We start from the raw sequence: 23774 nt of genomic DNA, 5'->3' as shown, positions 1-23774 counted from the left end.
TTTGTCTATAGTCCTTGTAGTTCTCTATAACATGGACTATTAATACCAGAGAAAAAGAAAGCAGAGAAGTTAAGTCAGCATTAAAATTTGACTATTCCAACTCTCACACATTGGTTTCTAACCCACCAAGCATTCTGTTGATTTAAAAAATAACATTTATGTCTGGGCAAGTGGGAGGAAGATGCAGCTGTGAATTGTGTCTGTGTAGAGAGGGGGGAAAGCAGAGAGGAGCCTCCAGGGGCCACTGCAGCTGCTTCAGAGAAACAAGGGGCAGCAGGCAAGATTAAGTAAAATCAGCAGTGGCCATGACCACCACTGTGGGTATCAAGAACAAAGAGGAGGAGAAAAGATGCAAAAGCAAAGTCTGAAATGAATGTTACATAAAGCATTTTAAGAGCTGCACACAACTATGAACATTTCTGAAGCCTTTTCTCAGTAAAGTATATCAAGATGCATGAATCTGCCTTCTTTAATGTTTGGGTGTGTCCTGTGTGTCTGCAATTCCTGAGTACTTCTGCAAAAGTCTTGCCATGCCACCTCATCTTTTGCAAAGGATGATTGCTAAGAATGTAGGTTTACTTAGTTGTCCTGAGTGCCAGACTCTTGTTGGATCCCATGACAAGGAGCTTCCTGGTAACTTCTTGCTGGTCAGGCTTCTGGATGGCATCAAACAGCGGCCTTGAAATCCTAGCCAGTGGGGGCAGTGGGACCAACTCTACAAAAGCATTAAGGGTTCAGGGCAACACTATGGCTAATTGCAGTGCAAAAGGTCTGTAGAGCTCCCAGTGTGGATGGAAGCCTAAGGTGCAAACCTGGAGGCCCCAGTGAGGGGTATACCTGTTACCATGTCCTAAAGCATTAAATTAACACGAAGAAAAGGAGCCTGGAGACTTTAAATTCAGCAAATGCAACATCTGAATTTATTGATGACATGTTGATGAGAACTAGTTCCACCGGTAAGTCAATGGGATCCATGGCAACATTGTGCAGATTATGAAACAATTGACTCAGCCCCCACCTCAGTGTAAAGCACTTTATGACTTTAAAGTGAAAGACAAGGAAGCAGACAATGATCACTTTCCATTTGTTAAGGATGATGTTTTGACTGAGATCCAAAGGATAGATGAAAACTACACTGAAGGAATGTTGGCAGACTAAACAGAAATATTTCCAATTTCCTACATTGAGTTTAACTTGGCTGATAAGCAGCTGAAAGAATGAAAGTAGCTTCCCGTATCAGGAGTTGATACTACAGAAGGTACCTCAGGAGCAGCCTAGAGCAGCACTGCCACAAAGAACTCCTATAACAAGAATATCACCAAAAAATGCCCTTGTTTACTTCCCTCAACATGGCAAACAACTCCTCTCACATATCCCAGAACTGCTACTTCATACAGATCATCCCTCCTGTTCTCATCAGCTCTAGCATCCTCTCAGCTGCCACAAAGATCAGAGAAATCTGGGCTTTCCTTCAGTGTTCCTTATCAGTTTCATGTGAGTCCGACAATGTCAACAATGACCCCCCACCTACCCAAGCAGACCAGTGAAAATCAGCCCCTTTTTCAATTTCCTTTTGGATGTCCCCTTTCCAGCTGCACATGAAACTATGAAGACTCCCTTTCCCACAAGCACTCCCCTCACCTTCATGCTGTCAGCAGCTAGTGCTGCTGCTGCTGGAAGGGGACCCAGGCTCTCGGCAGGATCCACTGATCACAGGTTGGAAGATTAAATATTATGGAAATGTTAGTTCTACCCAAATTTATCTACAGATTTGATGTCATCCCAATACAAATTCAACCAGTTAATTTGTGGAAATGTATATATTTATTCCAAAATTTAAGCAGACATGAAAAGAACCAATAATAGCAAAGGCTATTTTGAGGATTTAGAACAACATATTACAAGCTAACAAAAGACAATAGCATTTGAAAGGGACAGCATAGTAGCAAAAAAATCAGAGGCCAGGGGAACAAACAAACCAGAGTTTAGGAGCATATGGCACTCTCATAGCTCCCACCTCCGTATGGTGGGAGAAGATAGTCTTTTTTTTATGCTGGGTGCACTGAACATACACAAGGGTAGGGACTGATCTTCACTTGAAACTATAAACAGAAAATAAAACCCATATGGATCCCAGATCTCAAGATCAAAGTTAAACCCATAAAGGCTCTGGAAGATAACATAAGAGAATAGCTTTCAGAGGGCAGAGGGGATGCAAAAAGAACAAACTGGGAATGAAAAAGTTGAGAAGCTGAAGCTCAGTGAAATGAGCCCCTGCTGTTCACCACCAAAGACAGCAGGAGCAGTGGCATGGGAAAGCCATTGGTGACAGACCCAGCTGACAAGACTCCCAGCAGAGCACCTGAAAATGCAGGAAATCAATGAAATATGTCAATCTTACTTTTAAAAAACAGGTTGAGGCTCAAACATGTGCTTCACAAAACAGTACACTCAATGGCCACCAAAGACTCAAAAAGATGTTTGATAATACTAAAAAATGCAAAATAAAACCACCATGAAATTACATGACCATCATAAAGATTAAATGCTTTCTAAAACTAATGTCACTGGTGGAAGCCTTAACTGGTGGGCTGTCACATTCCTGCCTCAGTCTGTTCTGGTTTAGAAGGCTTACTAGTAACTATCTAGATACTGATTTAAAATACAAATAAAAACGGAGGCTTTAGGGATGAACCTATAGCACCTCATGAGCACCTGACACACAGGAGATTGTGAAAGCATATTTGCAGAGTGAAATAACACACAAACATGGACCTGTATTTCATGAAAAGACCTGCCCCCAAAACAGCCAACCCATTCATAGCACCCATTATGCCAACCACACAGCTAAACAAAAAAAAAGTCTGAAAAATTTTTAATCACTGCTCAAACAATAACTTTGCCTGAGCCTCATCTTATTGACAGTGGCTGTTATATTACCACTTCACCCATGTAAAAAACTGATATGCTCTCAGCATTTCAGTCTACAGAGTAAAAAAATCTTGTCAAAACTCTACAGCAATTAATTTTCTCTGTCCATAGAAATACACTGAATTTATTTGACCTTAAAAATACATTATATTTTTCCACAGTATCAGGACCTTTCTTGGAAGCTGTGCCGAACTATGCAGTTCTGGACTCCTGATGGCTAGGCAAAAAAGGGTACCATTATTTTTTCTCTTATATAAATATCTCTGAGTGCTTCTCCTTGATTTATTTACCAGATTATATTTGCTTAGATTTTAGTTTGCTCCATGATTCATCCTAGAAGGCAATGGCATAAGTGGTAACACAAGATTTTAAGATTTATTTCTATATCTTAGAAAGATCAACACAGCCCCTTCTGCAGAGGCCTGGGTGTCAGTCTGACCATCATTAGAGAGAAGCACAGATGCATTTCTCTGTCCCATCCTGACTTTCTGACTGTTTGGAACTGGAATGGTTTAGGGAACAACTGTAAAAGAGGGATTCACTTTCTACAAAGATTAAAAACTAAACATACAGGCTTTGTAAGCTTCAGTTTCTGCCCATTCTTAATTTACTCTGGCACATGAAAATGTAGAACTGTTAACCTTAACACTGAGAGCCTCTGTGTGCCCAGAAAAGTGTAGGCAGCCCGGGGTATGCTGGGCATACCAAGGAGTAGGACTTTGAACACTTCACCCTGCAAACCAGGGGTTGAAAAAAGTTGTTCTAAAATTACAGAATACATAACTTTGATTGTTGTTTGGCATATATATATATATATATATATATATATATATACACATATATATACACACACACACACACATATATACATATATATACATTTACACACATACATTTAGATATGGTAAGAAGTGCACCTTCTAATTAGATATGGGCAGAAAGTGATATTTTTGCCTTTAACTCTGTCTTTGGTGCATGGTATCCATGTGGTTTGGCTAGTTTTATGTAAATGCTATATCAAAGGAAGATACATTTTATGACAGTGTAGTACACACTGATTCAGGCATTAAAGACATGAAGATATACACTTAGAAATTAAGCTCAGGAGCTAGGGTTTTTAGCTCAGAGATAGAGTGCATGCCTAGCATGTGCAGAGCCCTGGGTTCAATCCTCAGCACCACATAAAAATAAATAAATAAAATAAAGTTATCATGTCCAACTACAACTAAAAAATAAACACTAAAAGGAAGTTAAGCTCAGAAATTTGTTAAAATCATTTGCTATTAAAACACTTGTGTTAAATATAAAACACACTGGAAATATACACATACACGCTAGACGAAATTATGGTTTATATTTTTATAAGCAATATATGGTATGTGCACTGTAGTGCCCATTACATAAAACGACGTGGATAATATTTCTGAAAATATAAATTGCTTAATTTTCTGAAAAATTACTTAAGTTTATTTAGCCAGTTCTGCCTTTTATCATAATAGGAAAGCCAAGGGCAGTTTTATTAGCGGCATCATTTTATTTTCTAAGGTATTTCAACATTTTCCCCTGATCTGAGTCATCTGAAAATAACTCCAATAAATTCATAAGCTGATTAATTTCTAATTATATTTGTAACTACCTGTAGAAGCCCTCCAATCTTTCTCAGTCAGTAGTTATGTTTTCAAGTGTCTCTAGCAATATGAACTTCTTCAACTCGTAATGCACTTGTGATCCAGCCTAGCTGGAGTACTTAATCCCCAACACCCACCAACATTAACAGAAAAGACGCCCAGATTAGAGCCAGCAAAAGTTTGCAAAGCTCTAATTTTAATTACATGCCAAAATATCCCCAGCAGAAAATGAAATGATGCACACCTAAACCAAACTCAAACAAAAATATGTGCGCTTTCAAAGTAGGTAAAGCAGGAAGTTATAAGGTGTCTGCAAAAGGAGGAGAAGTTTCAGCTTATGCATGTGACCAAAATGGCAGTGCTAGTGGGCTAGGTATCTCTATTATGTCCTGTCTTTCAAACCCTACTACATCAATAATTTCTTTTCCCCTTCAACCTTATATTATAGCTTCTCCCTTAAGAAAAAAAGAAAGAAAATAATGAATAAATTTTGCAATAGTTTGGATCCTAAGTATCCTCCACAAGCCCATTTATTAAAGGCTTGGTCCTCACTGTGGTGCTATTGTGTGATGATGGATCCTAGAGGAGGTGAGGCCTAGTGGGAGGTCTCCAGGTTATGAGAGGCTCACCCTTGAAGGGAGAGTGTGTGCCCAGTCCCCTACTCTGCCCCTCTCTTTCCCTTCACCGCCATCAAGTTTTGCTTTCACACCCTTCTACCAGGATGTGCCACATTGCTACAGGATCAGGGCTACAGAACAAAACCATGCACTGAAATCATCCTCTCTCTTCATAAGATTTTCTATTTGGGGGGTTTTATTGGTATTTGATGACATGATGGGAAGCTGACTAATGCAACTCCCACCTCTGCTCTTCCTAGTCCTCAATACTATGTTCAAAAGGGCATCTAAGTCATGTGGCTTCTTACTGCTTTCTAGTGCCTTGCACTTGACCTGAAGGCTCTCTAGTTGTCTTTCTCAGCCTTGGCTTCAGGGCCTAGTGCTCCTTCCTTGGGGTCATCCCAGCATCCAATGTTCATCTCACACCCAGGCATCCAATCTACCACTTAGATGCATCCTCTCTATATTTCTGCCATTCTGCCTGTGTTAGTTAAGCATGCATCAACAAAGCAACACAAATCTGGGGCTTAAACCTCAGAAATGCATGGTAGCTCAATGTTGGAGGCTGCATGTTCAGGCCAGCACATAATCAGGGATTGCAGCCCCTGCAGGAGAGGACAGGGACAGTCAGCTGCAGGTGGGCCTGTAGTCACAGTGCTCCGACCCTCATAGGTATTCTCCCTGTGTCTGTATACTATGGTTCCCCTGTTGCCTGTGACCTAATCCCATCTTATTACAAGGACACTAGTCATAGGGGATCAGGCCCACCATAATAATCTTGCTTTACCTCCATATCCCAATTTACTTATAAAACACGACCACATGAATGTTCCTAATGGATAGCCCTGACCCATTTTCCTCCTGTGAGAGGCAAAAATGGTTAATCTCAAAGGTCTTCCTTGACTTACAAATTAAGAGCAAATTCCTGACCCTGGTGTCAAGGGTCCCCACCCCTACAGGACTCTACACATAGGAAATGGGTGACATAAATATCAAATCCGAACATTTGTAATTGTTCCATTCTTCATCAGCCCACATCCCCCCCCCCAACACACTGGTAGCTCACCTTCTGTCATTTTAACCAATGGCTGGTCCCACTCCTCAGTTCAGACTCCTGTCCCATCCAGTCTGACCCTCTTCTTGACTGGACTCATGACTTCCTAAAATGACTCCTTTCTTACTTTGTTGTAATTATTTTCACTGCATTAGCAATGTGCTTCATAAGGCTAACATTTTCAGAATCCCTGTCTCCTCTACCAGCTCATTAGTAATTGAATGATTTTTTAATAAAAGTAAGTTTCTTGAACCACTGCTCTTATTTCACATTTTTAGCTGCTTTGGACATGGCAGTTATTCTATAAATGTTATCAAAATCTAAAGACAGTCTGGTCAACACTTAAGAGCCAACTGGCAAGACAATTGCTATTTATGTCAACATTTGCTGTGTTAGAAAATGGGACTTTAGCAAGGAGAAACTGAAGTACAACAACAGTACTGCATAATGACTGGAAACAGCAAGAAAAATACATGGCTAATTGGCATACTTCCATTATTTAAGCATCTTGAATTTTGCTTAGAACATAAGTAATGCAATTAACTCCAATAATTCTGTTATTAAAAATTTAATTTATTCTCATTTGATTTTCTGTTACATATATCTATGGGAAAAATATGATAATAGTTTCTTATTATGCAATTAAAAATCATAGTGTAAATAACCTGATTTGCTATTCTACTCGAAGGTCTCAAAGATAATTATAGGTTTCTGAATCAATAGAGTGACCAGCTCAAACTGCACAACAGTAACATATTAGCCAAACTGCATTTATTATAGCTTTTTACCAACCAATGCGACTCAGATATAAAGTCATACATTCTACTGTGTTTGATAAGTAAATTCAATGCCTTTTTCCCATATAGCCAACCATATAAATAACACATGCATAAGAATTACTAGAGCTATAAAGTAAAAAGTCAATGATGAAGTACAATCAGAATGTTAAGATAAAATTGTTTTAGCTTTTAAGGAAGCAAGTCAAAGCCCTCAGAAATCCAGCACACTTAAGGCCATATATTTTCCCTACAATATCACTGAGCTCATATCTTCAGAGTTGTCTCTGTCCCCTACACATTTACAATTTAAGACCTATCTACACATTTCTTAGGAGATATCAAAATTTTTGTTACTAATCTGACTTAAAAAAATGCTTGATGTGGCTTAGAGATACTTTGGAAACATAACAGTGTAGAACAGCATCCTAAAATTGATAATAAATATAACTGTCCAGAAGATAATTTTGTCCTAAACTGAGTTTTTTCCCATCAAGTCTCTCACAGTTGAAGTCCTCTTATGTAACAAAAAATAAACTTAACCCCAAAAGATTGTCAATCATTCTTCTCTATATAAATTTTGGTAATTTATGGTTCACATTTATTTCACCTAACATTTCTACCTTTGTCTTGAATTTCATATTCTGGATTAAATTAGAATCTAATGGACAACACACAAATACACACCTGTTAACCATCATGATTTTCCTCACCACCACCGACATTATCATCATGATACACCATTACCCTGAGTCATCATCTGTATCTTCACCATCCTAATTATCAGTGTGGGCACTGTTGTGTCAAAGGAAAATTAAGCCAAAGATAATCCTATATCTCCTTTGCTAGTACCTGAATTTGGAGTATCTCTAGCTCCCCAAAAAAGAGACATACTGTATGTGTATTGATGCACTGTATTCCTCCTTTGCTATCATTATTTATTGATTGGAGGAGTAGTCTGTGCAAGAATATATTCAAATCCACAAAATTTCCCTTTCTGTACAGTTAACCAAGGTCATTTCTTCGAGTAGACAAAATGAAAGTTGGTCTAAAGCTAAAAGCACTTTTATCTAATAAAAATGGTTTCACTATTGTGCCACTGATGACAACAAGCCCTAAAACTCTTTATTGAAAATTTTGAAACACATGATGAAAATGATCTGAATCCTGAGTCACTCATAATCATTGAATCTATGGAAGATTTTCTGCAAGTGAATAAAAAATTTGAAAGAATTTAAGTTGCAGGAGAAAAGAGTCCGTATAGAAAAGTCCAAATTTCTTGTTGAGTTAATCATGAGTAACCTTGTCATTTGAGTCCCTGTTAAGTATTTTCCTACTAGTATGTAAAACCATCATAAAATTTACTCACAAGAAAGGACACTAGTTATATTATTGCTTTACTTGGGAAATCCTAAGGATTGGTTTTTATGTGTACTTTTTTTCCTTGCTGTTATAACAATCACAATCATTACTCATGCTTATTAATTTTTATATACAGTTTAAAGCCATTCCCTTAACTAACCTAGTGCTTAAATAAAAGATAAGGAAACTGGGGTATAAATATTTTAAGTGATGAAAGAAAAACCTTACAGAAAATAAGATATACATCATTAATCTCATTCCAAGACCCTGTTTAAAGCTTGCAGATTTCTCCATGCTAACCCCCAACTATAATTTTCATAGGTCTTATTATTTTTAAATGTGATTTACATTTTTAAAAAATAAAAAATACGACTTCATACGACTTTCCAGCATATACAATGCTTGGGAAACATCATGTCCATTGTCTCAAGAAGTAAAACACTGAACAAACTGAAGCTGAATAACTCTTTATAGATATGGAACGGAGGTTGCAGTGTAAGTGGCTGCTCAATGAACAAAAGAGACCGTCACTACAGGAATCACAGTGGGCTAAAGCAGAAGTCCAGAAGCAGAAACATCTATGCAGTTGAAATAGGAAAACTGACAAATTGATGGGCAGACTACTGAGCAATATGAAAATGAAAAGAAAAAAAAAACTTCCAGGGAGGTTTAAAAAGTCTGTGGACATCTGTGAGATTTTCCACCAGTAGGCCCACCATGCATGGTCTCATGGAAAATACTGTGAAAATAAATCCCTTTGCTTCCAGCAAGGGGACATATAAAGCAGTCATTTTGAAAATGGTCAGAGCATCCTGCTCTTATAAAGAATATTGTCCTTCAGGAGAAACTATTTATAATACTTTAACCTTAACCTACAAGAAATTTTCTGGAACCCAGTCAACTGAGAAAAAGGAAACCCCATACTACAGCCCTGCCTAGCCTTTCTGTCCTACCTAAGAGTGAGAGGAAAGAGAAACACTTGCAAAGGTCACATCCCAGTACCAGAAGTCTCAGATATGGTAGGAGTGGGAAACTGTCTGAGTGTGAATTTAAACTAACCATAACTCAAATAATAAGGGATCTAGTAAAAACATGTAGATAAAATGCAAAAACAGACAATATGAGCAGGCATATGGAAATCTAAGAAAGAATAAAGCAGGCATACTAGAAATAAAAACATTCTAACACAAATACACACTATCTTTGATGGCTCAGGAGTAGACGTGAGATGGCGGAGTAAGTTTAAAGAAATGCCAATATAATATATAATATTCCAACAAAGAATATAAGAGAAAAAAGAGTGGAAAAGTAGAAAAAAATCTGAGAGTTGTAGAACAAATAAAAACGTATCATTGCTTGTAACAGAAATAACATAAAAAGAAGAAAGAAAAAGCAGACAAAAGGAATATTTTAAGCAAAAAATGAATAAGGTTCTCAAGATTAATAACAGAAGTCAAACCATAGAACCAGGAGGCTTAGAAAACACTACACAGGATGAATGCTAAAAAAATCCATGAATAGAACTATATACTCCAACTACAGAAATTCAAAGACAAAAACTAAAAGATCATTAATAATTAATCTCTAATCTTTAGTCAGGTTGAAATAAAGAGAAAGAAAGAAGACAAAAAGGAAAGATAGGGGGTCGGGTGGTACTAATATTAGAAATGAAAGTTACCAACATAAAGCATAAAGTTCCCATACATATTACATGCACCAAAAATGGATATTAGAAACAAGTCTATATACAAAAATTTGATAACATGTAAAATGAACGTATTGTGTAAAGACATAATATTCCAAAATCTCATAAGAAAAAAAATCGCATAGGCCTGTGGGGACTAGTGCATAAAGTACTGCATACATGGCATATGTTAAGAGCATCTGAGTGGCATGCCACTTACCCTGTAGGCACAGCCCCAGGCATGAGGCCATATGTTGCAGTCCCTGTACTTGCTCCCAGGCCCACTCCTAGATTGGTCATTGCAAGGACTATTAGCAGACATTGCATTGGTGGCTGTCTGTAATGTGCTTAGCTACTGCCTATATACATATAGATGGTAACTGTGCAATTAAATCAGACCTGCTTCCTGCTTGGTCTCTGGAGGTATTGATTATTGACCCCGCAGCCACACGCTCCTCTTCCTTGTTCCATGGACCTTTCGCTGGACAAGAGAGAGCAAATGCATATGCCTATATATCTATGAAAAATTCAAATAATCATTTATCTTTTACCAAAACAAAAAATTCCAAGTTTAGATCCATTCATTGGAAAATTCTATCATCCATTTCAAAAAGAATTTTTATTGTCTATGATCTTTCTTAGAAGTGTAGAGGAAATCTATCTTAACTCATTCTACAAGGCTGGTATTGAACTGATACCCAAACCAAACAAGATATTATGAAAACTATAGCTTTATCTTTCATGACACATAAATTCAAAAATCACTAACACAATTGTTACCAAATTTACACAAAATTCTATATTTAATATCACTACAAAAAAGAAATATCACCACCAGGACTAAATAGACTTTATTCTTTATATACAATTCTGGTTTAATATGTAAAAATCAATTAATGTGATCATATCAATAGATGTGAAAAAGCATGACAAAATCCAAAACTTTTTCATGAAAAAGTGCTTCATAAAATTAAAAGTTAATTAGAAACTTCCTTAACTTGATAATGAACACACACACACACACACACACACACACACACACACACACACACACACACAGACTTTAACTGATCCTGTATTCAATGTTGATAAAATAGAAGCTTTCCTGCTAGGCTCAAGTACAAGGCAAATAAACATGAGACTTCTCATCACTTTCTTCAATATCATTCTAGGAAGTCCTAGGTAGGTAATGCACTGAGAAATAAAACAAGGAAATACACACAGATAATGGAAAAATAAAAATAAAACTTGTCTTTGTTCAGAGACTATAGGATTCCTTGGAGAAAGTCCCCAGAAATTGACCAAAACCTCCTGGAACTGAAAAACCATTATAACTAAGTTGCAGGATTTAGGTTACAGAAGAAACACAAGTCAATCATACACCCTATATACCCTCAATGAACAAGGAGAATGTGAAATTTAAAACACAATAGCATGCCAGATATGATGACACTCAACTGTATTCCCAGCAGCTCAGGACACTGAGGCAGGGGAGTCTCAAGTTCAAAGCCAGCCTCAGCAATTTAGTGAGACCCTGTCTCAAAATAAAACATAAAATGTGTTCAGGATGTGTCACAGTGGTTGAGTGACTAAGGATCAATTGCCCCCACTTCACCCAAAGGCAATAGCATTTACATAAGCATCCCTTGACCTGAAATACTTTAGTTTAAATCGAATGAAATATGGTCAATGTGAAAAAAGCAATAAAAATATGTTAAATTTTTTGAAAAACAAAAACAAAAAAAAGTTGTTCACGTTTATAAAGAGAAAAACAGAATATTTTCTCTCTTTTTTTTATTGGTTGTTCAAAACATTACAAAGATCATGACATATCATTTTCCATACATTTGATTCAGGTGGGTTATGACTCCAATTTTTTACCCCAAATACAAGTTGCAGAATCACATCAGTTATACATCCACATTTTTACATAATACCATACTAATGACTGTTGCATTCTGCTACCTTTTTTATCCCCTACTATCCCCCCTCCCCTTCCCTCTCATCTTACCTCTCTACCCCATCTGCTGTTGTTTAATTCTCTCCCTTGTTTTTCTCCCTTTCCCCTCACAAACTCTTATATGTGATTTTGTGTAACAATGAGGGTCTCCTTATATTTTCACGCAGTTTCCCTTCTCTCTCCCTTTCTCTCCCCGCACTCGTCTCTGTTTAATGTTAATCTTTTCCTCATGCTCTTCTTCCCTGTTCTGATATTAGTTGCTCTCTTTATATCAATGAAGACATTTGGCAATTGTTTTTTAAGGATTGTCTAGCTTCATTTAGCATAATCTGCTCTAATGCCATCCATTTCCCTGCAAAATCCATGATTTTGTCAATTTTTAGTACTGTGTAATACTCCATTGTGTATAAATGCCACAGTTTTTTAATCCATTCATCTATTAAAGGGCATCTAGGTTGATTCAAAAGTCTAGCTATTGTGAATTGTGCTTCTATGATCATTGTTGTGGCAGTATCCCTATAGTATGCTCTTTTAAGGTCCTCAGGGAATAGACCGAGAAGGGCGATAGCTGGGTCAAATGGTGGTTCCATTCCCAACATTCCTAGGAATCTCCATACTGCTTTCCATATTGGCCACACCAATTTGCAGTCCCACCAGCAATGTATAAGTGTACCCTTTTCCCCATATCCTCTCCAGCACTTATTGTTGCTTGAGTTCATAATGGCTGCCAATCTTACTGGAGTGAGATGGTATCTTAGGGTGGTTTTGATTTGCATTTCTCCGACTGCTAGAAATAGTGAGCATTTTTTCATGTACTTGTTGATTGATTGTATGTCCTCCTCTGAGATGTGTCCGTTCAGGTCCTTGGCCCATTTGTTGATAGGGTTGTTAGTTATATTATTGTTTAATTTTTTGAGTTCTTTGTATATTCTGGATATTAGGGCTCTATCTGAAGTGTGAGGAGTAAAAATTTTTTCCCAGGATGTAGGCTCCCTATTTACCTCTCTTATTGTTTCTATTGCTGAGAAAAAACTTTTAGTTTAAGTAAATCCCATGTGTTTATTCTTGTATTTAACTCTTGGGCTATGGGTGTCCTATTAAGGAATTTGGAGCCCAAACCCACAATATGTAGATCGGAGCCAACTTTTTCTTCTATCAGGTGCAGAGTCTCTGATTTGATATCTAGCTCCTTGATCCATTTTGAATTAACTTTTTTGCATGGCGAGAGAAAGGGGTTCAGCTTCATTTTGTTGCATATGGATTTCCAGTTTTTTCAGCACCATTTGTTGAAGATGCTATCCTTTCTCCATTGCATGCTTTTAGCGCCTTTATCAAATATAAGAAAGTTGTAATTTTGTGAATTGGTCTCTGTGTCCTCTATTCTGTACCATTGGTCCACCTGCCTGTTTTGGTACCAGTACCATGCTGTTTTTGTTACTATTGCTCTTTAGTACAGTTTGAAATTTGGTATCACTATACCTCCCGATTCACACTTCCTGCTTAGAATTGCTTTTGCTATTCTGGGTCTTTTGTTTTTCCATATGAATTTCATGATTGCTTTATCTATTTCTACAAGAAATGCCATTGGGATTTTGATTGGCATTGTGTTGAACCTGTAGAGAACTTTGGGTAATATTGCCATTCTGATGATGTTGGTTCTGCCTATCCATGAACAGAGTACATTTTTCCATCTTCTAAGATCTTCTTCTATCTCTCTCTTTATGGTTCTGCAGTTTTCATTGTATAAATCTTTCACCTCTTTTGTTAGGTTGATTCCCAAGTATTTTATTTTTTTTGTGGATATTGTGAATGGGGTGGTTTTCCTCATTTCCATTTCAGAAAATTTGTTGCTGATATACAGGAATGCCTTTAATTTATGTGTGTTGATTTTATATCCTGCCACTTTGCTGAATTCATTTATTAGTTCTAGAAGTTTCTTTGTAGACCCTTTTGGGTCTTCTAGGTATAGGATCATATCGTCTGCAAATAGTGATATTTTAAGTTCTTCTTTTCCTATTTTTATGCCTTTAACTTCTTTTGTCTGTCTAATTACTCTGGCTAGTATTTCAAGGGCTAAATTAAATAGAAATGGTGAGAGAGGGCATCCCTGTCTTGTTCCAGATTTTAGCAGGAATGCCTTCAGTTTTTCTCCATTTAGAATGATGCTAGCCTGAGGCTTAGCATATATAGCTTTTACAATGTTGATGTAAGTTCCTGTTATCCCCAGTTTTTCTAGTGTTTTGAACATAAAAGGATGCTGTACTTTGTTGAATGCTTTTTCTGCATCTATTGAGATTATCATACGGTTCTTATCTTTAAGTCTATTAATGTGGTGGATAATATTTATTGATTTCCGTATATTGAACCAACCTTGCATCCCAGGGATAAATCTTACTTGATCATGGTGCACAATTTTTTTAATATGCTTTTGTATTCGATTCGCCAGGATTTTATTGAGAATTTTTGCATCTATATTCATTAGAGATATTGGTCTGTAGTTTTCATTCTTTGAAGTGTCTTTGTCTGGTTTTGGGATCAGGGTGATGTTGGCCTCATAGAATGAATTTGGAAGAGCTCCCTCTTTTTCTATTTCTTGAAATAGCTTGAAAAGCATTGGTATTAATTCTTCTTTGAAGGTTTTGTAAAACTCCGATGTATACCCATCGGGTCCAGGGCTTTTCTTGGTTGGTAGTCTTTTGATGGCTTCTTCTATTTCTTCCTTTGTTGTTGGTCTGTTTAAATTGTGTGTGTCTTCCTGACTCAATCTGGGCAGCTCATATGACTTAAGAAATTTATCGATGTCTTCACTGTCTTCTATTTTCTTAGAATATAGGGTTTCAAAATACTTTCTAATTATCTTCTGTATTTCTGTAGTGTCTTTTGTGATATTGCCTTTTTCATCCCGTATGTTAATAATTTGAGTTTTCTCTCTTCTTCTCTTTGTTAGGATGGCTAAGGGTCTGTTGATCTTATTTATTTTTTCAAAGAACCAACTTTTAGTTTTAACAATTTTTTCAATGTTTTTTTTTGTTGTTGTTGTTTCAATTTCATTGATTTCCGCTCTGATTTTAATTATTTCTTGTCTTCTGCTATATTTGCTGTTGTTTTGCTTTTCCTTTTCTAGGGTTTTGAGATGTAGTGCGAGTTCATTTATTTTTTTTTTTTTTTTTTTTTTTTTTTTTTTTTGAGGAATGAACTCCAGGAAATGAATTTCCCTCTTAAAATTGCTTTCATTGTGTCCCAGAGATTCTGGTATGTTGTGTCTGAATTGTCGTTTATCTCTAAGAATTTTTTGATTTCCTCCTTTATGTCTTCTGTAACCCATTGATCATTCAGTAACATATTGTTTATTTTCCATGTGATGCAGGATTTTTTTTCCTTCTTTTATCATTGATTTCCAGTTCCATTCCATTATGATCAGATATGGTGCATGGTATAATCTCCACACCTTTATATTTACTAAGAGTTGCCCTATGGCATAATATATGATCTATCTTTGAGTAAGATCCATGTGCTGCTGAGAAGAACGTGTATCCACTTCATGATGGTTGATATATTCTATATATGTCAGTTAAGTCTAGGTTATTGATTATGATATTGAGTTCTATAGTTTCTTTATTCAGCTTTTGTCTGAAGGATCTGTCTAATGGCAAGAGTGGTGTGTTGAAATCACCCATAATTATTGTGTTGTGGTCAATTTGACTCTTGAACTTGAGGAGAGTTTGTTTTATGAACGTTGCTGCACCATTATTTGGTGCATATAAACTGATAATTGTTATGTCTTGTTGGTGGATAGTTCCTTTTAACAGGATATAGTGTCCTTCTTTATCCCTTTTGATTAACTTAGATTTGAAGTTGATTTTATTCAATATGAGTATGGCCACTCCTGTTTGCTTCCAAGGGCCATGTGAGTGGTATGATTTTTCCCAACCTTTCACCTTCAGCCTGTGTATGTCTTTTCCTATCATATGAGTCTCCTGAAGGCAGCATATTGTTGGATTTGTTTTTTTGATCCAGGTTATTAGCCTGTGTCTCTTGATTGGTGAATTTTGTCCATTAACATTTAAGGTTACAATTGAAATATGATTTGTACTTCCAGTCATGTTTATTTATTTATTTATTTTAGTTTGGCTAGTTTTTACTTTTTGGTTGTTTTCCTCCCCCTTTACTGAGATACCACCTGTTGTTGTTTTGGGGCACTATTTTTCCATTCCTCTTCTTGTAGAATTTTGCCCAAAATGCTTTGCAGTGCTGGTTTTCTGGCTGCAAATTCTTTTAGCTTTTGTTTATCATGAAAGATTTTAATTTCATTGTCAAATATGAAGCTTAATTTTCCTGGATACAGTATTCTTGGTTGGAATCCATTATTTTTCAGCGTTTGAAATACATTGTTCCAGGATCTTCTCGCTTTCAAAGTCTTTGATGAAAAATCAGCCGTTAGCCTAATTGGTTTACCCCTGAATGTAATCTGCCTCCTTTGCCTCATAGCTTTTAATATTCTCTCCTTGTTCTGTATGTTGGCAATCTTCATAATTATATGTCTTGGAGTTGGTCTATTACAATTTTGGATGTTTGGGGTTCTGTAGGCTTCCAGGATTTGGCAATCCATTTTATCTTTCATCTCTGGGAAGTTTTCTAGTATTATTTCATTTAATAGGTTGTCCATTCCATTGGTTTGAACCTCTGTGCCTTCTTCTATCCCATTGACTCTCTAATTTGTTTTTTTTATGAGATCCCATATCTCTTGGATAGATTGCTCATGAGATTTAAGCATATTTTCAGTGTTGACTATACTCTTTTCAAGTTGATAAACTTTGTCTTCATTATCTGATTTTCTGACTTCTACTTGATCTAGTCTATTTGTAATATTCTCATTAGCATTTTTAATCTGGTTTATGGTTTCTTGCATTTCTAAAATTACTGTTTGTTTTTTATTAAGATCTCTATCTCCTGGTAAAGCTCGTTCTTTGCAGTTTTAATTTGTTTTTTTAGTTCATTTTCAAAATATACTTTCAATTCTTGGACTTGCTGTCTCATGTCTCCTCTAAAATTTCGTTCCATCTGAGTTAGGTATGCCTTGATTTCTTTCCCTGTCCATGTTTCTGATGCTTCTAGGTCCTCCTGAAGATTTAAGTTGTCCTGCATTATCTGTAATCCTTTTTTCCCTTGTTTTTTCATGTTGTTCACATTACTTTCGAGCCCTGTTTGACTGCTTTGTAACTGCTTTCTCCTATACATTTGTTTTGGCTTTGTTTATCTCTGTTGTCTCTCCTTTGTGGTGGGAGATTATGCCTATAGATGTTGGGCTTTATTGTACTTTAGAGCTGATTCATCCAATTTATAAAGGGCTTCCGGGTTTTGTATGCATATAGTGATTTTTTTTTTGTTCTTAGGACTTTAGGTTAGGTGCTATGAAGGTATAGGTTTAGTATGTCTTGGCTACTTTAGAAGATTGCTCTAATGAAGGGGGATACTAACTGTCAATTGGATCAGGGTGTTGGTAGTAGCTAGGTATTTAGAAGCACTATAGACGGACTCAAAACAGTCACCTATTTGCATTTAGACAGTTACACGAAATGAAGGATGTAATGCTTGGGATGAAAGTTGGGAGGAAGGGGAAGAAAGGTGCTCTTGAATAGAAAGAAGGAGAGGGAGATAAATAGCATAGAGGAGAATGGAAAGACCAATAAAAATTGGAAGGGGAGAGAAAGAGGGGAAAAGGGAGAGAAAAAATAAAATAAAATAAGAAATAAAATTAGGTCTTAGAGATCCATTTTCTTTTCTTCCCATAGGTAAAGCTGTGCCCTCTGGGCTGAGATTTGCCTTCAATGTGGCAATAGCAATCCTTGTAAGGGAAAAACAGAATTTTTAAGATGTCAGTTTTTTCTAATTTAATCTACAGATTCAATGCAATCCCAAACAAGATTTCAAAAAGTTTTATATATGAACATGATCAGTTATTATTTGCCAACTAAGTTCTAATTAATATTATTATTATATTTTTAATATAAGTTGAACTATGTATTGACAAACTGATTCTAAAATTTACATAGAAAAGCAAAGACACTAAATTTTCCACATAATATTGGAAAAGAAGAAAAAAGACATGAAATGAGCACCATCAAACTTCAAGATTTATAAAGATACAGGTATCAAGATAGTATGACATTTTCTCAAGAAAAGACAATACAGTCAAAGGATGACTCAGAAGTAAGTTCACAGTGCCACAGCTATTCTTAACAAAAGGGAGAGAATCTTCAATGCATAAAGGATGGTCTCTTTAGCAAATGGTACTGAAAAAACTGAATATCAACATGTAAATTAAAATAAATATTCTAGACACATCTCACAAAAAATAACTAAAAAGACAACACATGAATAAATATAAACCCCAAAGGATAAAACTTTCTAGATAAAATGGGACAAAATCTAAATGCCCTTAGGTTTGATGATGTTGTAGATACAAACACTAAAGACAAAATTCAGAGAAAGAGAAATAAAGAGAAAATTTTCTTAAGTTGGAATTAATTAAAATCAGAAGATCCTGCCCTGTGAAAGAAAATATTAATGAAAAAGAAGATTATTTCCAAAACATTTCTCACAAAAGATTTATTCAAATTATTCAAATTACCTTGAATCTCTACAATAATTAATGAACACAGTTTTTAAAAATGGGCAGATCTAAACAGGTACAACACAAGATGTGCTATACATATTAAAAGTAAAAATACAATAAGATGCTCAAATTAAAACTTATTAGGAAATGGGAAATTAAAACAATAATAAGATACCACTGAATACATATTAGAAATGTGAACGTCCAATACTGAGGAGGCCAAATGCTGGAAAGGCTGAGTTGGAATCTCATTCATGGTGGTCAGAGACACAAAATAGTGAAAACACTGTGGGATGCAGTTTGACACTTCTTAAAAAATTAAATGTGCACTAATCATACAATTCTGACTTACCGTCCTTGTTATATACCCAAATTAGTTGAAAACATACATTTACATAAAAACCTACACACAAATGTTTATAGCAGCTTAATCTATTATTGCTAAAATGGAATCAACCATTATGTCTTGATTTGTGAGTACATAAACAAATCAGTGAATTTATGAGATATAATATTGTTCAGCTGTTAAAATTAATGAGCTATGAAGCCCATGAGAATATGTGTAAGAACTGTAAATGCATATTTAAGATGAAAGATGCCAATCTGAAAAGAATGCAACTGATTCCAACTCCATGACACTCTGCAAAATGCAGAACTATGAAGAAAGTACAAAATAATCAGTAGCTTCCTGAAGTTAGAGGAAAGGAAAAGATAAATAAGTAAAGCACAGAGAAATTTTAGGCAGTTAAAATACTCACATGATAGTGTGCTGAATTCAGATACACATTATTAAACGTTATCCAAACCTACTGAATGTACAATCACCAATATTGAACCTTCATGCTAACTAAAGACTTTCAGTAATAATGATGTGTTAAAGTTAGTTCATTGATTCTCATTATGATTATACCACTCTGGAGAGAGATGGTAATGGTGAAAGAAAGGGTATGGAGTAGTAAGAAAAATGTATGTAGAAAAAAACTTTTGATTATAGTGAGAACCTAAAAGTGCTCTAAAAATTAATTCTATTAAATATAAAGCCAAAAGAGAAAGATTCAGTAAATCTAGCTGTTTTTGAGCAATGAACAAAACACCCTTTAGACACTCATAATTAGATTACATTGACCTGAAAATAATGTGATATATTTTCATAAAAACTGTGTGTTTTGGAAACAAAAATGCCCCTCTGATAAGCGCCTGACTTTTAATTTGGGGTTTTTTTTTCTCATTTTACTAACAAGAGCTATGTATTTTTAAATACAGCTTATTAAACTATTGTTTCTCTCATTTCACAGTATGCTGTGCTACATTATGCAATCACTTGTAGCAAAATTTTTCTACAATTTGTTGTTTTAATAACAGCAAAATGCATTAAGCTAAAGGACTCAAATGGAATTACAGCTGTAGGTGCTCATTTTTCCTTTTATAACTATGTTTTATGTATTTATTTATTTGGGGTTTTTTGTTTATATATTTTTGCAGTTGTAGATGGACAGCATGCCTTTATTTTGTTAATTTTTATGTGTTTTTAAGGATTGAACCCAGTGCTTTAAACTTATCATGTAACTTGCTGTACAACTGAGTTACACCTCCAGCACATCATTTTTCAATTTCTAAAAAAAAATTTTTTATCTTACTAAAATATCAAGCCACCAGTGCTCTTCTCTGATTATGTTTAATAACTGATAAGAAATATGCATCTTACATGTTCATATCTTTTTAAAAACCTGTATTAAATTGTCTGAATTTCTCCATTTGGACTTCTCAAAAATAATAAACTAACTCTTCACTTTATCAGCCAAGTTGCCTCCTGAATAATACCATTAGACCTTTAAAAAATTAGTCAAGTATAAATTTTAAATAAAGGTATCTATAATATATTCCACCCAATAAAAAATATCATCTATTTATGTTTTATTCTGATAGTCAGACATGTGATTATGTATTGTCTTTCATAGTGGCATTATTCCATATAAAGTTAATATAGATTATCTAACATTCATCAATCTTCAAAGGTATGGAGGGATCATACTGACTTTTCAAAGTACTGCATAGAATCTAGACATTGTTGAATGACAAAAATAGAATATCCATACCTTAACAAAATATTTGAGTAATTAAAAAGAAACATAATATAATTAAGTTCTTTAAATTTATAAGAAATGCCAAGTGATATTTAACATTAAAACAAAATATTATGTACATAAGTAATTTAACCTTTATTTTTTAAGAAATCTTTATTTTATTTTTATGTGGTGCTGAAGATCAAACCCAGTATTTCACACATGCTAGGCGAGCAATCTATATATGAGGCACAACCGTAGCCCAGTGGTTTAACCTTTAATTCATTGTTATTTATTATAAGGATGATTCAAGATTGTATGATTTCAAGATAATTTTATAATAATTTCATAACAATATACATTCATAAGAAAAGGAAATATAAATATAATTAAAAATGAAGGTATTATTCTACTGCTGAGATAATACATTGGTTTGTATTCCTCCATATTTATTTAAATGTATGTTAAGAACTATATCTTAGGCTGTAGTCACAGCTCAGTGTTAAGACATTTGCCTAGCATCTGTGAGGCACTGGGTTCAATCCTCAGTACCATATAAAAATAAATAAAGTACAAGTGTAAAAATGTCTTATCATTCATAATTTGAAATATTGTCTCCCACTCTGTAGGTTTCTTTTTGTTGTTGTTGTTTTGTATTGCTTTTATATTATCAATATCTCTTGAAGCATAAAAAAATTAATTTTAATGAAATCAAATTTATTATTTTTTTCTGTTATGCATCATGATTTTCGTGTCATGTGTAACAACTCTCTGCCTAAACCAAGGTCAAGAACATTCTTCCATGCTTATTTCTGTTTTCTCAATTCTATTTCATGGATCTATTTCCTTAATCTTAAGTTAATGCCAAGTTGTCTTCATTGCTCTCACAAAAATTCTAAAATTGGGAAGTGTATGTCCTTCAGTTTTGCTCTTCTATCTATTTATATTAAGTTTTATTTGATCCTATTGTATTATGTGCACTTATAAATACTACCTTAAATCATTTCTTAGATAAGACAGACATAAACATAAAAAATAAATAAGTTATATATTCAAGATATATACAAAAGAACATAGTCATCTTAAGATTTGAAGGTGATAACCATTAATGTATGCTTCTAGGAATGATTATGAACTTAAATTTCCTCACTTTTGATAACCACATCTACAAATATTCACTGAATGCCTATCAGATACCCGGAATTGTGATAGGTTAGATATTGAAAAAACAGAAACCTTTCTTCTCACTTAGCATAAAAATAGAAAATGATGGCAAAATATACTAATAGCAACAAAAGAACATGTACAAAATACAATGGTAACAAAGGCAAGGGATATTAATTTTATCTAATCAGATTTCCCTTCCTTAACACCATGTTTTGGGAAAAAAAGGTTACAAATTTTGTTTTTTTGTTCATAAAGTGAGTTTAAAAACACCAGAGGCTAGTACTTACAATTCCTATGGCTCAGACATGGAGGTAAGCTACATGCTCCATAGCCCAAATTCAGCTTACAAATTAAAGGCTTTTTGTGTTACTAAAAGAAATCATCAGTATTGGGGTGTCGCATAGGGGACATCTTATTGGGAGAATCGAGGGGCCCACCGTTTCAGATACTTGACTTCTTCATGCCCAAGAGGTCTTAATCCTGGGGTTCTTCTGAAAAGACTCAAAAACCTGAGGTAAATCAAATCACACACACATATACACACAAGTACACAATATTTACATTTAAAATTCTTATTTTGTGAGATGGCTTGAGAAAAACTGGCATACAGGTTTCCTGCGGGATTAGGCATTTCTCCTTATTTCTTGGTTTATTGCTTCCCTGTCGGGCTTCCAGCTTAATAAACACGTAGCAAGCTCTAATCACCAGTGAAGAAAAATGAAGGTACCTGACAAAACACAACACACTGGAGACACTTGTTCAAATATTTTCTCAAAAAAAAAAAAAAAAAAAAAACCACGACTGTCCATTTCACTTATTTTGATTTGGGGTTCCATTCAAAATATATATATGTATAAAAAAATCTTAGCAACTAAATGAAGACTGGGTTCCATTAAAAAAAAAAGCAAAGAAGCCTACAGTGTATGTCTTCACTGAATTATTTTTTACATGGATTCAAGGTTTAATTCTACTTGTATACACAGCATCTTTATTTTCATCTACTGCATTTAGAGATCACATGATGTGCACATGTAGGGTTTAAGGTCTAAGTAGAGTATGTCTATCTCATAAAATGATCTTGAAAACTCATAAGTCACAGCCCATTTAGTTCATGATTATGAGGATGCATGCAATCATCCTCAAAGCCGTTGCCATCCACACTCAGAACAATTCACCTGGCATCTTGTAGAGACGTCACTTTCCTCCCTTGGCATCTGTCTTCAGGTGAATCAAGTGGCAACCCAGAGGCCAGCGTCAAATTCCTCAATAGGACATCCATAGCGCAAGAGTTAACAATTAGAATCAACAAATGGGACTTACTCAAACTAAAAAGTTTTTTCTCAGCAAAAGAAACAATAAGAGAGATAAACAGGGAGCCTACATCCTGGAAACAAATTTTTACTCCACACACTTCAGATAGAGCCCTAATACCCAGAGTATACAAAGAACTCAAAAAATTAGACAATAAGATAACAAATAACCCAATCAATAAATGGGCCAAGGACCTGAACAGACACTTCTCAGAGGAGGACATACAATCAATCAATAAGTACATGAAAAAATGCTCACCACCGCTAGCAGTCAGAGAAATGCAAATCAAAACCACCCTAAGATACCATCTCACTCCAGTAAGATTGGCAGCCATCAGAAAGTCAAACAACAACAAGTGCTGGAGAGGATGCGGGGAAAAGGGTACACTTGTTCATTGTTGGTGGGACTGCAAATTGGTGCAGCCAATTTGGAAAGCAGTATGGAGATTTCTTGATGTGAGACTGTTAAGCACAGAGGGAACCTACTCCCCAATATCCTCAATCTGGAGATGCACCCATATCCCAGTGTAAAAGATGATAATTTTCTGGTAATCTAAAGAATTGTCTTTTTGAGTTTTCTCAGGAAAAAAATGCCGAGTTAACATA

The 23774-nt window shown here is 35.2% G+C and overlaps 1 pseudogene; it reads left to right on the top strand.

Moving 5' to 3' along the window:
• Positions 1-450: 450 nt before the first annotated feature.
• On the top strand, positions 451-1729 carry LOC144368616 (E3 ubiquitin-protein ligase SH3RF1 pseudogene; annotated as a pseudogene).
• The last annotated feature ends 22045 nt before the right edge of the window (positions 1730-23774 follow it).

The sequence above is a fragment of the Ictidomys tridecemlineatus genome, chromosome 11, assembly GCF_052094955.1.
Source record: "Ictidomys tridecemlineatus isolate mIctTri1 chromosome 11, mIctTri1.hap1, whole genome shotgun sequence".
Taxonomy (NCBI): Eukaryota; Metazoa; Chordata; class Mammalia; order Rodentia; family Sciuridae; genus Ictidomys; species Ictidomys tridecemlineatus.
The sequence above is the reverse complement of the archived record's forward strand: the minus strand, read 5'-3'. Positions and strand labels throughout refer to the sequence as shown.